We start from the raw sequence: 18308 nt of genomic DNA, 5'->3' as shown, positions 1-18308 counted from the left end.
CAAATTTATTTGAGCATAAGCTTTCATGAGCTACAGCTCACTTCATCGAATGCATTCTATTTCCAGAATTCTCAGGACCTGATTGCAGTGCTGGGTTCCCTCAGCTCCTGTTGACTTCAGTTAGAGTTATGGGTACTCAGAACCTCTGGAAAACCAAGCCCTAGGGATAAGATCCACATAGGCACTTAGACACCTAAGTCCCATTTTTAGGCACCACTGCGATCCACAAAACTCCCACTTGGCTACTGTCTAACCCTGTAGGCACCTAAACTCATTTAGCACTTACATTTTTGCAGTAAAAGTTCACTAGGCACCTATATACCTGCCTCTGCACATATGCACTATTGCCTCCCTCTGGTACGGTGTACTAAAATTGACATCTTGACACTTATTATGAATGTTTACAGTCTTATTACTTACTACTTCAAAGGAGTCAATTCTTTGCATCTAAAAAACAAACGAAAGGATGACACACACTCACTCCTAAAGATCTATTTTGGCAATTAAATGTTTCTATTAAAGGAAACTACAGATTTGTGATGATGTACATACAGTCAATTGCTGGGAATGCTGACAAGTGAGAATCTTTATGATTCAGTCAAAACAATATCTCAGCTCCCCATAAAATAATCACCACATGAATAATATCTGAAAACCTGTAGGACCACTTTCAGTGAAATAATGGAGCATTTGGGTTGTACTCTGTCAATACAAAAATAAATAATGAATTGGAAATGTGTCACAGAGGACAGCTGCACAGCTCAGCTCTCCTTTGCATCCTTAGAGCGAGTTACATATTGGGTTCAGTTCTCTGATTCAGTGCCAGCCCTGTCCCAGTATTAGTTAGAGAAGCTAAGGCTGGTGGAGAATCAGTGTAATGGAGGGCTGCCGCATCTGTCTCCTGCACCATGCTCCCTACACCAGGGTTGGGGGTGGCAAGCCTGCTGACTGAGCAGGCTCCACCCGCTGACTGAGCAGGCTCCACCTGCATTATTGTAGAAAGGAGCTTGCCTCTGAAAGGGAAATTCTTCACTGGCCACTTTGCATTGTCTGAGCAGTGAAAAAGACAGATCTGGGCCATTAAATTATATGACAGAGACTATGAGGATGGGTCAGGGAATGGGAGAATGACGCTTTCATCTGTAGGTTACCAGTCCAAATCCAGCCCCATTCAGAAATGAATTAAAGTTATTCTCATTGGTGGAAGATATGAGATGAACGGAGTTGTATAAACTTTTCATATAAAATCATGCCCATCTTGCCTGCTTTTGTTACAAATCGGAGCCCAGTTTGCTAAAAATTGCATGAACATAGGCCTAGGTTATGATTTTGTTTGAAGCTTAGTTTGCATGAGTTTTCACATGAAACTGGGCCTGTTTAGTTTTCATTCTGGGGGGTTGATTAAACCTGAAAGTCAAGGTGAAACTCCAAGGGTGTGAACCCATTGAACTGAAACCAAAACTGAAAGCTTAGTATGAACCATGCTTCTCAGTCCTTAAAACTGCCAACATGAGACACATGCCATTGAAATGTGTAAAAAGTGACCAAAATGAGGGCATGCATTTCATTTCATGTTGCACCATAATTGAAAGATTACATTAAAATTTGATTTACACAGTGAGAAAACAGCCTTAAAACAAGGCAGTTTTGCAATCTGTACCAAATTAGTTGCATCAGGTTGTGGGGAACAACTGTTTACAGATTGCAGACCTGGCTGACTTGATTCAAGGTGAGAAAGCAGTCTTAAAACATATTTCAGACAAAAAATACTGCTTATGGTATGATGCACAAAGAAATACACTTGTTTCACTTTGGGGTCATTTGGGAGGCCCTGCTAGGGGAGAGGTTCCTGCTCTTCAGGTGTCTCATGGGGGCACGAGAGGAAGAAAATCTGGAGGGGGAAAGTAAGGACCTGCTGTAACTGTCTCCAAAGTGAATTAGTACAGCCAACCCATTCAACCCAGTGACATGCAGTTAATTCCAGCTGCCTCGTCCCACATTGCTGCTGACTGCCGTTCTCCCACTCCCGAAATTAAAACAGCCCCAATCCTTACTTTAGGGCTGGTGCAAATGTTGCATTGCATACTGTAGCCTGTGGACCTTCGATCTGCTGCTCCTCTCCAGGGAGATGGTGGAGAAGCTGGTCCTCCTGCTGCTGCAGTTTTTCTGGGCTCCTTGCTCAGCTCTCCTCCAGAGGCGCAGAAGCCTGGATGGGAGGAAATAGAAAGAGCCCACCATCTCAGAGCCAGATCTTCTCATTCCTTCCTGCCCTTTCATGAATAGGGAGTCAGTCTAGCTGCTTCACCCTTTCTCCTACCTAAAATCTAATATCAGTTCCTGGGCAACTCAGGAGGGAGGGGGAAGAAAGAGACAGGAACCCTAGGAGAGCTGCAGCAACAGGAACATTTCCCTCCCCCCTCCAGCCAGCCAGCCAGCCAGCATCTCTTCCTGGGGAACAAAGGAAAGAATGCTGTGCATCAGAGAAAAACAGCAATGTAAGATGCCCTACAGTTAAGAGCTCTGGGTAGGAACCTCTGCAAATCACAAATGAGTTTTGCTCAGCTCTAGACATGAACTGGTGGTTTCAACCTCTCAAAATTACCATCACAGTTGTCATTTGTTGACACTTTTGTGGTTTGGAGTTCAAAAAAAAAAACAAAAACCACCTGACAGTAGTGCAGGGAAGCCTGCAGTACTGTTATTCATGCTCTGCCAGCTCTGTGACTCAAGAGAGGATGTGCATCATCAGGACTCTCAATCCAATACCTTTCATAAGTTAATTCACTTAGCATTTAAAATACAGAAAACATGTTATCTCAAAACTGATCAAAGTACTTCAGAATTTGTCAAGGTGGGTTCTTCAGTAAAAGACTGTCTTTTGTTCTGTATGTCACTCGACTATTCTTTTCAGTTGTGATTGCTACAGTAGTCCATACAACACAGTAAATTGTCACAAGATGCATGAAATGTTTTTAAATACATGGATACCCCTGAAGAGACAACCTACTGTATACGCTTTGCTGTTTTTCTGGGCTATTTCTCTATTAGAGACACTATATAATCTGGTCCAAGATTTTCCAATTTGTAAATGTGGAAACCACTACCGTTCCTGTCTACTCAGAATGACTCATGAGTTGCTGATGTCATGCATAGGAGAGGGATATGGGCTCTGAAGTCAGTGTGAGCATCACAGCTGCATACCTGTCAAGTCATATTGATTTTCCATTTGATTACAAATGGAGTCACCCAGGGTCAAGTTCTACCCTAACTTACATCTGATGGAACTCAGTGACTCTAGTAGGGCTACACTGGATATGACTCAGAGCAGAGTCTGTCCCCCAGCTACTAGCACAAATGCTGCTCATATGGAGAACTTTGTAAAGGACTGTCTTAATTCTTTTCTTTTCCTTACAAAACGGTAGTTGGCACATGGATTATTCAGATGGGAAAAGCTGAAGTTTTTATCATAGGTACTTGTTCCAAATAAACACTAAGAATCAATAATTAGTCAGTCCTTCACATATCTTTTTCTTTACTCTTCCTACTTTCTTCTTATACCCCTCTTTTTCTTTGACTGTTACTTCTCCCTACCAATATCAATTTATCTCATTCCGTTTCCTTCTGAAGGAGAGAGGAAGGAGGAGGATAGACAGGAATCAAGCAATCTACAGGGTGAAAAGCGCTATGGATAGGTGTTGTCATCCATAGTGTTCCAAAGGTTATATTCCCTGCAATGTTTTTATAGTGTTCCTGAATTAGAATCTTGTTACGCACATTAGAACTTTGATCATTAAAGGGAGGGGCATGAGGTGTCTCTCACAAGACTTCATTGTAGCCACCAATCTGCTCTCTACAGCCTTTTAGAACAGTTTTTAAATGTATCTTTCTCCCTCTGTCATTTAATTCTGATATCCAGTGAATGTATGTGACCGTCTGGCACTCAAGAAAGCACAATTGCTTTGTACGCACAATTGCTATTGGTTCATGCATTAAACCACCACAATGTTGACTTTGAACAATAGCAGGAAAGGAAAATTGGCATGGTGGTGGTGAAAATGGTGCCATGTACTGTGAAAATATTTTGGAGATCTTTAAAGAGGGGCTTATATCACCAGTCAAACATTGTTCAGGTAGAACAGAGAAAGTTTGAAAAGATTCAAGTGCAACTCATATTGCAGTAACAGAAGATTCTAGAGATACAACCCTATTAAGACAAATATGGATACATATTAAAGAAAGCCCATCAGCAATGGATATATTTTAGTTATTCTACTTTTGACAGAATGTTCCACTGGTAGTTGTGAAGTTACACAGATTGGCAGCTTTAAAAATCTCATCTCAGAGCATTTGAAAATCCCACACAGCACAGTTTACAGTTAAGGTATCCTGACACTTATTTTAAAAATCCAGTTTTCAGTTGCTTATAACTTTAGCAAACTTATATTGTTTGGGATGAAGTTTCTTATGCTGGGAGTCTGCCTCAGGCCAAATTCTTTTGAAAAGTTTCAGCTAAAATGATTTAGTTGTTTCCAACAGGGAGATTAGAGAAAAACACGTTTTGCCCAATAAACCTTACTGTTTCACTGAGAAGCTTTAGTGCCTCAAACCTCTGGAGCAGGGACTTGAAATTTGGCAGCGGGGTTATCCTCATGTCATGGACATGACTTGTCATTCCTGTGAAATTTCATCTGAACTTGCCCAAGTTAAAAAAATCTGAAAAAATTCAATTCACACATACTTGGTACTTTCAGTAGAATTTGGCAGCTCAGTTCTTTGAAGATTCCATATATATTGAGCATGCTATAGCCCTCAACTGCATCCAGGCTGAAAATGCACCACTACCACCCACGGACCAATGGAGCATGCCCCCTCCTAAGGATGGGGGTGAGCAGGACATTCTCTACAATTGTTCCTCTGGACTGCCAGGGTGCCACTGTAGTATTGGGCACTGGAACTGAGAGCAGGGAGACTTTCTTGTACTCTCAGTGCTCCCCCTGCTGGTGCCCAGACACTGTGGAAGCAGCTGAATTTGAATGTCAATGGGTGAAGAATGGGAGTAAAGGGGGCGGATAAGAACCAGGGCAAAAAGGATTATGAGTGGGGGCTGAGAGGTGAGGACAGGTACAGGAGAAAATAGAAACATGGGGGAAGTACAGAGTAGAGGGGAAGGCAGGAGTCATAGGGCAGAAGGATAGGAGCAGGGGGACAGGGTCAGGAGTTGGGTGAGTGATGTAGACCGGCAGGAGCTGAGGAGGGGATGGTGACAGGGGAGTTGGGAATAGAAGAGACAGAGAGAGATTGGGGAAAACATGGCCAGAAAGGTCTGTAGCCACAATAGCACGCTCCCCTCCCAAACCTGGAGCTAAACTAATTATTTAAGAGATGCAACATTCCTTTGCTAGCAAATGGATGTGACTACCAGTGCTATGTTTCCATACCCCTCTAGTGACAGCTCCACATAGAAGACAACAGCCTTCTTCTGCTACCAGCTACCATTAGCCTAAGTGGTACAGAACAAGGCTGTGAACATGAAGAACCCAACCCTGTTGATTACCCATGTGGGGGTCAATATGGGTTCACAATGCAAAATTTAAAGATTAATTTTTGATGGGAAATTACATTTAAAAAAAAACTATGTTAAAAGAACACTGAGATTGCAAAGTCCAAAGACTCAAAAGTTTGGCAATGCCAGAATTAAAGCTGTCTGTACAATGTTAATTCAGCCTCCTTGAGCGTTTGCATTAGGATACAGTCTTTAGTTACATGTACTTATAGAAGCAGGCCAAAATAAGGTTCCAGCAAATAATATCAAGAATATCGTAAATTGCTTGCGGAGAAGCAGCAAGGAGAAAAAGAAACTAAGCTGGTCAAATCAATTTATATGTATTATTTGCTCAGGTCTGATCATAATATCCTACCTGACCAAATAAATGTTTACATATTTCTAACTCTAAACATGAGAACAGTTATTGAAATACCCTGTGCCAGGAACAAATTCAAATTAATCTTGAAGACCTTGCTAAGTGCTAGATTGCTCATTGTTTGCAAGGAACCTTGCTAGCAGTGCAGATACAAAGATGCACTGCAGAGACTGTGGCCAGAGCCATTGTGCCTGTGGGGTGCTGTGGCAGGCACAATGTTTCTGAGGATGTTGGAGGCAGTGATGCTGGAAGTGACTCATATCTTCTTTTGGAGATGCAGTATGCACTGTTCCCTGTCTCTGCTTCAGTCAGCTCAGACCCTGGCAACACCCCAATTTACCTTGATCCCAGAGCAACAAGATTAATGGGTAAGGTCACCATGTGGCATGTTCACATACCAATGCTGGGGAACCAAAATCTAGCCCAAAATCATTTGATTTAGAGGAAGATTTGGAAACTGTCAGTGATGATGAAGATTTAACCTGACTTTGAATGCGGTTTTGCAACTACTTGATTTTATGAATACTCACATTGTACTGGACGTTGCATGAAGGAGATATAAGTGTCACGTTTGAGTGTGCCTCCAATAAAGGATTTAGAGTACAGGACCTTGCCAATTACTTTACATACTCTGGAGCCTGTCATGCTGAAGTTCAGCTATAAAGTCTTGTTTTCTTCTTCTCCTTATCCTGCAAGGGTTGGTTTGTACTATGAGCATGGACTGAACTTAGATTACATTTCACAAGTTTCCTTAACAATTCTTGTTCTAGTCCTGTGTGGGAGATGGAGACTATCAAATGTTCTAAGGAAGAATTTGTCAATGGAAGATAGCAGAATTTGGCAGAGCATAAAGCTACCCCACGGGTCATGAGTAACGAAGTAAACAAGATTATATGCAGGTTGGGAATTTGGCTACACTACAAAGCTAATAGCATGAGAAGCGACTTCTAGTTTCCAGCACAGCAGAATAATGAAACACTAAGATAAGGACATTGGATAATGAATTGTAAAAAGGATAAACAACTATTGTATATATATGACTGTATAATCAGAAATAAAATGCTTTTACCAGCAACTGTCTCAGTTGTGCTGCAAGCCAGCCTGCTAACAGCAACAGTCCTGCAGTCAAACATACAGCCTTGCAGAAGAATTACAGGTTATATTTGTATATTTTATTTAAGCAGAACACTTTACAATCTGCTGCAAGATGGAATCTCACATACAAATACTCTATCCAGGAGATCAGCCACTGGTTCCCTAACAGATCTCCCTTATCTCTGTTGCTTTCTTGTCCTGGCCTCATTCCACGTAGCCTCCAATCTTCCTTCTATTCTTTGAATTCATTCTCCTCCCACAGCTCTCTCATTACAGAGCAAGATGAGATCCATGTATGGGGCAGATTATCCAACAGACTTCTGACACCTTCCTCTGAAGCATATGGTGCTGAACACTCTCTGAGACAGAATACTGGAATAGTTGGACCTCACATCTGATCCATTATGGGAATTCTTATGTTCCTATGTCCTCTAGGGGCATCCATTTATTGTGCATCTAGAAAGTCTACTAGAAGATCAGAAACCCTGAAAGAGAGTTGCCAGAGCATAGGAGAGTGTTGCAGGCAGGAATCTGCAAAGGACTGTGGGTATGCAGATGCAGGAAGGAAGCTGCTCGAGGCTTTGCACTCATATCTGTCAATGTTAAAAAAGCCCCCAAAAGCATCAGTATTTCTTTCAGTTACTGTAGGGCCAAATTCTTAACCCTTTACTCCAGCAAAGCTTCCATTGACTTCATCTGAGTAAGGAATGCAGGATATTGCCCATAATAAGTAAATAAAGCATAGTCTACATACAGTTTTTGTATCAGAATATTTTTCAGTTAAGGGTGTGATTGTATACTGATCTAGTTATACCAATACCACCCCTGATATAGATGCTGTATATTGGTATAAAGGTACATTATACCCATGTAGCTTATTGTCCTTCCCTTATAAGAATAAGCTATACCAGTATAAAGCACCTTTATATTGCTACAACTTTGTCCACACTAGGGAAGTTGTATTGTGCTCACTGTGACCACCCCATATTCTTCATAGAAACATTATTATGATATATGGCAATACTAAGATATGTTTCATGCAAGATGGGTCATGTGAGGTATCATTGAAAAGGTTATGATCTATTGAATGTGTTATTCAAGTTGTATGCATATATCATTTCTGTATCTGAGGTTAGGAATATTGACTTTGTAACAATTACAACTGTGTATATTTGGGGGAACGCCCACTTGACAGTAAGCAATCAGCTTGAATGAGCCATTTAACAAGGACAATAGAACTTTGAAGATACTAATCTTCCACCATCCTGAGGAGCTTCCTGGGATGTTGCTTTGACACTGCAGGACCATTTGATGATGTCACCTGGCACAGAATACCACCTTGGACATTGTTAGTATTTTTCCACTGGAAACAAAGGGTTCCCGCCTTATGTAAATTCTATTTAAGGATAGGGAGTGAGGCAACCAGGACTCTTCTCCATTGCCTTCCTGTCCAAGAAGGAAGATTGCTAAAAACACCTGAAAGGAAAGGCAGGGGCTGAGTCCAGGCTGAGGCAGAGGTCCAGTCTATAAAGAGAAATAACTGGCTCTCTAAACTACAGAAACTCTGCAATCTCCCTAAAATAGCATTTAGCGTAAGAAATTACATTTTGTAACCTGTTTTCTTGAGTGTATTAAGCTTAATTTGCGTGTTTTGTTTTATTTGCTTAGTAATCTGCTTTGTTCTGTTTGCTATCTCTTATAATAATTTAAAATTTATCTTTTGTAGTTAATAAACTTATGTCTTGTTTTTGTGTAATTCATATCAGGGGGGAAGTTCTCCACATTGAGGAAGGGGGGCAAATTTTTATGAGCTTGCGCTGTGCAGATCTTTCTGTACAGTATTATTTTGGGTTTACAGCCCAAAGGAGGTATGCACGGGAGTTCTGGGTACATTTCCGAGCTGAATCCTACCTCACAAAGATGATTTCAGTCCGTGTCTGCAGCTGGATGTGTGCTAGAGAAGGCTTGAAGGCCTGGCCCAGCAAGGACAGGGTGAGGAAGCCCAGGCTGGTAGAACAGGCAGGCTCAGTGGAACCCCAGCACATCAGGTGGCATCCCGCATGTGGGGGTTCAACCCATCACACTAACTGTCCCGTATAATTAAAGCAGTACAACTTTTGTGTTTAGACAAGCTCTAAGTAAAACTTTTATTTTTATTTCAATGTGTGGTTAAGAGTGGTTGGACATAACACTAAAACCAAGGGCATGGATTAGACTATCTAATTGATCTCAGTGTGGTCAGTGAATAGGACAAAGGATTAGGAATTGGGAACCATTAGTTTGTTGTGTGACTGTAGTCAAAGCAAAGACTCTCGGTGCTCAATTTCACCCTCTAAAATGGGCAGAGTGATACTCACCCACCTCTGTAATGTGCTTTGAGGACTATCGATGAAAAGTTATTATTTATTATTACTATTTACCAGTTCTAATTTCTACACTGATATGACAAAAAATGTGATTTGACTAACAAATGCCATTGTATAAAATGATCATTCATACAGATCAATGTTCTTTTAAACATTTTACTTGTATAAAATATTCTGTGTCTGTGTTTAACTTTGTGCACACTTTAGTCAAATCATGGTTACAGGAGCACTTAGTCACTTTGAATACAGTGTCATTGCAGAGTATATAAATTGTTTTACAGTAAACATCACAGCCATTTCATATGTAACTCATATTATCTTGGAGGAATGAAATCATACTGACAGTCTAGTTATACTTATTCAATAGGGACCCAATCCTAAACAGAAAAGCTTTGTCTACTTGAAATCCTGCTGCAGCTTGTTGGAGCTCAGGAAAAGAATCTTCAGACCCTCATCTAGAATACTCAAGTACTTGGCTCGCAGACAGATCTTGCTGGATATTGGGGGCCAGGCAGTGTTTAATTTGTTGCAGAGCTTGCCCGGGCTGAGCCCTGACACCTCTAGGCTTAGCACTTCACAGCCCCAATACCTCTGGGCTGGCTGTGTCAGTTACAAAAGTTTTTTTTAAAAAATTGCTTGAGCCCTGGCATCTCTTTCATTACAAATTAAGCACTAGGGCCAGGGTAGTGGAAACACCTGCTGCTTCTTACTGTGTGTAGTTTGTGCTGTGCAGATTTGCACTGTACTTGGAACCATGGTTTGCTTTCCCATGTGCAGGCAACATACGCACTTTTCATCCCCCTCATGTTTCCTTGTACACTCCTGTGACATAAAAGTCATTAATTTGGCACATAGGGGGCTGGGGAATTCTACTTCACAGATTCCCTACAGATAGGAGGTTCCCCCACCACCATTACCCAAAGAATTGTTTATTTTCAATTGCATTTTGACCTGGGCTGACTGCAAAAGGCATTTTAGGATTTAGCCTGAGGTGAGTAAATCTCAGTTACTTAGCATACATACTAGGCTTCATGCTGACTATAATTTTGGATGTTAATACAGGTCTTTCAGCTGAAAAAGGTGATGAATTCAAAAAGCAGGGATTGTCATTACCTGCTATGCCAGTTGTTCAGTAGTTTTCTTAAGAAACTCTTCAACCCCCTTGAAAACAGGGTCACCTCCTCCCCAACATCCATTCATGGTCCAGGGTGGCTCAGTTTCCCCTTCTCTCAGGGCATCTTAATAAGACTATAGAGAGTTCAAAAGTATAAGACAAAGTTCCCTTTCTTGGGGTCTACTTTAAGTCCAAAGCAAAGTCTCTTTTGCCTAGTCCCCAGCAAGGCCTAGTTCCTCCTACCTGGTTCTCTGCTATCTTCTCTTCCTCACAAAGGAGCCCCACAATCTCCTCAAGGCTGTTTTAATCCCAGTCAGCTGCAGCCTTCACTTAACTGATTGCCTTCCTCTTTGTTTTATTCCTCTCCAAACTGAAAGAGGCCAGCAGGCACCCACCCCCTTCCCTTCAGGTACCTTTTCAGTATCTATCTGCACCCTTCTCTCTCAAAGCCCATTCCTTATCTATGCTAGGCCTGATTTGGCCACCTGACCCTCCTCATTCTCCTTACTTGGGGAGGAAAGTTGGTTATGTGACATGTGGTTATGTTGGTTATTCTCCTCTTAAATGGGCCAGCCACCATTTGACACCTCACTATGAGGCTCTGATACTTTTCGGCCAATAGGATGAATGCCAATTAGAGTTTTGTGGCCAAATTTTGCCCTCATTTACACCCAGCCAACTTGATTGACTTCACTGGGTTTTTACAAGTTTTCATGTGTATAACCAAGAGGAGGATTTGGCCCTCGGAATATGCACACATACACAATGCTAATACATACAGTGTACTGACTTTGTGTGTCAGTGAATTTCCAGATTTATTGTTTCTCAAGGTAAACACCGACTTCAGTTTCACCTTGGTCAATATTTACGCCTCAGATCAATAAATATTGATGCTCTCTTCCACAGAAGTCAATATCTGCTTAAAATATACATGGCAAAGGAAATCAGTAAAAGCAAATCAAAATCATTAATAAACATTGCATCATAAGTGAGGTCTGTCCCCCCAAAATAAGAGATTTTTCTTATCCCAGAAGAAGGGATAAGGCACAGATAATAAAGTAACAGAATTGTTTCCCCCGAATATTTTATTATTATTTTAAAGATGACATGTAGTATATTTGAATGAATTGGAGCTTCTTAATGTGGCGAAAGTTAAGAGGCATTCACTTAACTACTGTACAAACACTGGGCCAGATCCTCCAGTTTGGCTGAGCTATAATCAGTACATGATTAGAGGGCAGAAGAATCCAATCCTGTGGCCATCCTAGTTCCAATCCACTTCCTAGCATGTTAGAGCGCCTTCAGGCTTCTCTGTTTTACAGCATCTGCCAATAGCCCCCCCCCCCCCCCGAGGCAGCTACGGACCAGGTGGATGCGGGAATATCCCACACATGACTCATACTTCCTCAGGTATGCCTTGTGTGCCAGGGGCCAAGAGAAGGCAAGACAACTCTATGTTGCCCAAGGATTCTCCTGTGCAAGGGGAATCATCCAGTGGCTGGTTAATCTGAGTTTATAGCTGCTTGACATTGCTGTAGCAGCACAAAAACAACTGGAGCATACTAGTAAATCTAGCCCAGAATCTGCAACAAGCTGTTTACCAATTAACGAATATTTATGCTTCCTGTCAGTGGTTTTGTGTGGTCCAGAAATATTGTGTGAAGCAAACAAGGACAACCAACAGAAAGCTCTACATCCCCTCTATGCCACATAGCTATGCTCCAAGAAAGCTCCATCCGTGATAGCTTTGGAGGGAATATTGGAAAGGTGTGGTATTGTATTTGGGTTTAGAAGTGACTAACGGAACCTAACTCTGTAGCAATATCTATGCAGGGAGATAGCAGTGACATCAGAGTGACGCCACAGCATGCTGGGCAGGATTTCATCTCTTTCCCCAGCTGTTACAGAATTGGTTTTGTACAAAACCAAATTCCTTGAGCTTTGCACAAGGAAGACGATTTGACCCCTAATAACCAAAACAACCAGAGCAAAACATTTATGTCTATGCAGTCCCATTTCCTGCCCTGTGACTGCACAGTTCTAAATCGGACCAAAATTTGACTGTGAATGTTTTAGTAAAAAATTTATGGAAATCTCTCAGATTTCTTGAGTGTTATTGTTTTTCTCTGGAACTAATATTTTGAAGTCAAGAGGAGATTAGAGATCCAAGCATTTCTATACTTGGTCTCAGATAGAACAGCTCTCCAATTGTCTCATCGCAGGTGGATAATAGTTTTCACTGAACTCAAATTCAGCCGGTGAGGACATATTCTATTTACATATGCAGTCAAATTAGTTTAAATTGCTCCAGATTTCAGCATTGTTAACGTTTGAAGAGGTAAGCAATAGCACTTTGCTGATCCATCATAATACTGTACTATTTAAATTAAAACATGACGCAGGATTTCCTTCTTTCATGTAACCATTTAATTAAGTTTATATGCTGTGTTGTGCACATTGCACTGGACCATGTGTTTCCAATACTGTCTAATGTTGCTATGGGCTGTATTTAGAAGGATAATCAGGTTTATGACCCCAGATTCTTTCCTGTTTCTCAAGACATCCCAGAGCAAATGAAGCAGAACTGAACTTACTGATTTGTATTATCAGCTTCTATCCCACTTTACTAAAGTCTACATAGTCATGATACCCAGCTCATTCTCAACAGTATATAGCCTGACAACATGGGGTATTGTTAAAGTTAAGTTTAAAAACTGTAATTATGTGTGCCTCTGTGAAATCCAAGAGATGGAACAAAGAGAGAGAAATGTACCAGAGCCATTCCTCCATCTTGGGCTCCTCACTTGAATCACAGTACATATCTTCTGTTACATCATTCATCCCGTTTCTGAATAATAAGATTTTGCTTCTTGTTACAGTCAGGGGATTCCCCCACTCTCTTTCAAACAGCACTGTCAATTCTGTTCAAACTGGACTAGACTAAAGACAGCACATCTTTGAATAGACATCTATTGTATTAATGTTTTTCATACAGAACCTACCAATTTAAATTCCCTTTAAAATTAAACCTTACATATATGCCTCTTTAAACTGCCTTATAGTGTGTTGACTATCACATCTGCAAAACCTGCTCTGTATAGGGTTTGGAATGTGTTTTTTCTCCCCCTTTCTTACAATTTAGAAGATATTTCAAACTAAAATTACGATAGCAAATTGCTTATACCACACACACACACTTTTCTGAGCAAAAGTTGAAAATACTGTTTTTTAAATTTGGGAGTTTCAAACTTTTCCCCTTCAGCATAGTGACAAAACTCTAGCAACTTACAATGCAAAGCTTGAGCCTCTGGGCAGGAAAAGACTTAGAATCATAGAATCATAGAATATCAGGGTTGGAAGGGACCTCAGGACTTGAGACAAAGAGTTTAATTGTTATCATAAGGACATACGAATGGCCATATTGGTCAGACCAATGGTCCATCTAGCCCCATATCCTGTCTTCTGAAAGCGGCCAATGCCAGACGCTTCAGAGGGAATGAACGGAACAGGGCAATTATCTATCCCGTCGTCCAATTGCTGTAGGTGGCAGTCAGAAGCTTAGGGACAACTGAACATGGGGTTGTGCCCCTGACCATCTTGGCTAATAGCCAGTGACAGCTATTCTCCATGACTTTAGGTAATTCTTTTTTTGAAATCCAGTTATAGTTTTGGCCTTCACAACATGCCCTGGCAATGAGTTCCACACATTGACTGTGCATTGTATGAAGTACTTCCTTTTGTTTGTTTTAAACCCTATGCCTATTCATTTCATTGGGTGACCCCTGGTTCTTATGTTATGTGAAGGAGTAACTAACCCTTCTTGACATGAGGTGAGACTCACCCCTGCGGCACCTCCTGCTGGTTTCTCAGGGAATTAGTTCTTCCAGCCTCCAGAGCACCCTCTGCAGGCCAGTGTCTTGCTGCTGTTGGCCCCCATGTCCCTCCCAGACCCCAGTGCCCCTTTTACCCAGGGTGCTGCCCCCTGGCAGGACCCCCACAGCCTCTGGGTTTCCCCTTCCCAGGGAACCCCCACCCACTATCCCCACCTCACCTCAGTCTTTGGCTACTGCCAGTCACTGTTGAGCCCCCATACACTGGGGCAGACTGCAGTGTATAAGCCAATCATCCCAGGCAATGGGGGTTTAGACCTGCTGCCTCTGCCTACCTGTGGGCTACCCTGTTTCAACCGCAGAACCCTGTCTTAGGCCATCTGCCAGGCCTGCAGCCTGGGGCTTTGCCAGTCTAGAGCCTCTCAGCTCCTCTGGCCTTCCCTAGCCCTACTTCACCTCAGGTACCCTAGATGTGCCCCCCCAGCAGCCAAGCCCATCTCCCTCTACAGCTAGAGGAGACTATCTGCTCCTGGCCCACTGCACTCTTATAAGGGCCAGCTGAGCCTTGATTGGGGGTACAGCCACAGCTGAGCCTGCTTCCCCAGTCAGCCTGGGAACTGCTTGCTCCCAGCCACAGCCTTCTCCTGGACTGTTTTAAGCCCTTTCAGGCCAGAGCGGGTGACTATCCCATTACACTTCCTTATTCATTTTCTCTACTCCATTCATGATTGTATAGACTTCTACCACATCCCCCTTCATCAGCTCTTTCCAAGCTGAATAGTCCCAGTCTTTTTAATCTCTCATCATTCCACTCTCATTCTTGCTATTGCTCTAAGCAGCAGTAGCGGAAAAAAAACCCTGAATTTTAAAAGCACATACATTTAAAATGAACTGAAAGATAGTCCTAACCCTTCCCTCTTTCTACCTGAGGTGCAAACAAACAAAAAAAACATAAAAGGGAATCTGGAAAACTCATCCTTTTCTCTTCACCCTGAAAAGCAAAACTTTACAGAAGTCCAATCAGGTAATAGGAGTTGTAGAAACTCTAAACCTAGGGGAGAGCACTTCTTCCACTCTCATTAAGAGAGATGTGCACATTAAATGGTCCCCTGCTACTCACTCTGACTCAGTGAGAGCCGATTATTACACAGTGCCTCATATATATACATATCCAGAAACTGAGCAGGAAAGGAAAGTGAAAACTGTCCTTTGGAATTTGAGTTTAGGGCTCTCAGCAATAGAAGGTCTGCTAGCAACAGGGAAATCATAGAATGGGATGACAGCACTGTGTGGAATCTGGTGACATTATTGTGGTGGTCTGGAAAGGACCAGGTCTTTGATTTGTGTTTGGAAGCATTTTGTGGAGCAGCAAAGTGAATGTCTAAAGTTGCAATCTGGAAGCTGCATTTGTTTTTTCTTGTATTTACTTAGCAGTCAGGTCATAGATTTATTTCCTCTTACAACAATTTCTGGAACAGAGAATACATCATATTACATAGAATCTTGCAGCATCTGAAGTAAAATGTACTTCGGTGGTGGAATTTTTGAAAGGTAACAAGATAAACTAATTTCTTCCACTATAGTTATGCATAATATATAGAGAGAGTCCTGTTATATAACCAAGAGCTAAACACACTTGAGCACTATGGAAATTCAGCTCAGGATCTGACCTTTACATTTCGGCTCTCTTTCTACAATACAAAATTCCCACATCTAAATCCTCAAAAATGTGCGAAAATTTGAAACTTGGACTTGATCCAAAGCTTTGCAACTAGGGACAATGTTTAGCACAACATAAGTGTTTTTATGTCAACAAAGATATTACTCTACATTAAATTATCCTCAGTGCAGGTTCAGTATTATGGGCTTTGAGCTGTGTATTCACAAAAACAGTCTGAAGATATAATTTCAAGCTTCTGTGGGAAACTGGCTGCACATTCAAAATTTTATTCAGCAAGAAATCAATGATCCTTTGTCACTTTGCCAAATGATGACTAAGCTGAGGTTATAATAATTGATATAAACAACAAAGATTCAGAGCTAGATTCTTGCACTCTAAGTCACAGTGAGTAGTAACTTACTCCATAAGTAGTCCCAGTCAATGGAAATTAAGCACATGCTTAAAACTAAGCATGTGCTTAAATGTTTTGTTATTTTGGGATAGACTTAAGCATGTGCTTTCCTGAATCAGAGCCAGAGTGAAGGGAGAGGACAGAAACCCAGATTTTAAAGTGACATTTCTTTTACGTAACTCCATTCTGCAGTGGTGTGCTAAACACTGTTGCAGTGGAGAACTCAAGCTTGGGGGCTTGTCTTTCGAATCCTCATTTCCAAAACAAACATAAAGCAATTAAGGGTGAAATCCTGGCTCCAGTGAAGTGAATGGCAAAACTCCAGTGACTTCAGCAGAGCCAGGATTTCATCCTGTGGATATATTTCCCCGTGATTTAGTGCCCTCTCTCGTGTTCGTATTATTTCTAAAACATGTGGATAACTGCTATTACTTTGACAGATTTCCACTCTATACGGCTAAATTCAGTGCCTTGCATGCTACTCTGAAACCTGCTATTACTTTGAATACCTCCCCTGACAGGTCTGTTCATAGTGACATCAAGGATGAGCTGTGGGGCTGTACATTTACCTCCTCTACAATGCTTAAGGAGGTAAAGGCACATTGCCAAGATATACAGCTCCGCCTGGCTGACATCATAATTAGACCTGTCAGTCATCCAGAGAAAGCCCAGCTCTGTATCTTGAGTGGAGTCCTCCCTTTGAGCCACCTGACATTTCTGGCACCTGCCTAATTATATTTAAATAATAAATATATAAGTGAATAATATTTAGTCCTTATTTAACACTTTCTTATTTTCAAAGTGCAGGAAAACCATTAACTAATTAATCTGACTGATTAATCACTTGATTGCTATGGGAGATAATTGGGTTATGCAGAGCTACAGGCTTCCTTCTGATGAGGCGGTTGGTTTGAGGGGGCATGTGGAATAACTGCTGTGCCAATGTTTTGTTTATTTAGGGCTACTTAACTTCTAGCCAGGCTTCAACAGACCAGCTACTGCAGAGCCAATTTATTGGAAAACAGAGCTGTTAAAACCAAGAATTGCTTTAAATTTCAGTTTGAAGAGCATCTGGAAGCAATAAAACATCTCATTTTAATTTGTTTTCATGGGGACAACTGCAAAATATAAAGTAATGAGAGGTACTTATTGTTTATTTGTGACAGCTTAAAGATTTAAAGAAGGCCATTCCCAAGAAATATTTTAAAATTCCTGGACAATTATGCAGTTTTACTGCAACAGCACTTATCACTGGATGAGCAAAACTGTTTTTGAAAGGGAAGGAGATATTGATTTTGTTTGTTAAGGGCCCTAAAAAGTAGCAGTTGATCTGGAGGTTTTATGTTAAAAATATGCCAGATTTTATTGCAAAGGACTGTACAGCTCCTGAGATATAAGATGAAAATGATGTGTTTGTACTATGCCCAAGAGCCAGCTAAAGAGTAGATAAAGTGTCTACCAATGCGTAGTAGTCCAATATATTATTTAAGTAGTTATAATAAAATATGGTTTAATATATTGTTGAAACCTTTCCCCCAAGTATGTCCATTGGTATGAGTTATCGCAGCACTAAATCTGCCTTTTTTCAAAATCAATCATGATATAAGTCTTAGCCATTTTAGTTGCCTGTAGTTCAACAAGCAAATAAAGGAGATGTACAACAACAAAATTAAGACATTCAATATTACAATAACAGATACAGATGATTAAAAAATCACAAACACTGTAACCTCATTTAGGGTAGATTTTATTCCAGTCAATTAAGTAATTGATCAAAGATAATAAAATGTAAAAGCTCACTGCTGGAAGACTGATTTTTATAATCTGCCATTTGCAACTGAAACCAAACAAGTCAAATTTTACATTACATCAAATGGGGGCATATCCTGTATGTATAGAGCAGCCCTCTT

The 18308-nt window shown here is 41.1% G+C and overlaps 1 long non-coding RNA gene across 1 annotated transcript; it reads right to left on the bottom strand.

Moving 5' to 3' along the window:
* Positions 1 to 483: 483 nt before the first annotated feature.
* LOC122455866 lies at positions 484 to 11030 on the bottom strand. The gene is made up of 3 exons (XR_006274368.1): positions 10740 to 11030; positions 10496 to 10630; positions 484 to 2206 (listed from the first exon to the last, which is right to left on the bottom strand). It is a non-coding gene; the product is annotated as an uncharacterized LOC122455866 (long non-coding RNA).
* Between the last annotated feature and the right edge of the window lie 7278 nt (positions 11031 to 18308).

The sequence above is a fragment of the Dermochelys coriacea genome, chromosome 9 (assembly GCF_009764565.3).
Source record: "Dermochelys coriacea isolate rDerCor1 chromosome 9, rDerCor1.pri.v4, whole genome shotgun sequence".
Classification (NCBI taxonomy): Eukaryota; Metazoa; Chordata; order Testudines; family Dermochelyidae; genus Dermochelys; species Dermochelys coriacea.
This window is presented reverse-complemented; position numbering and strand designations above follow the sequence as displayed.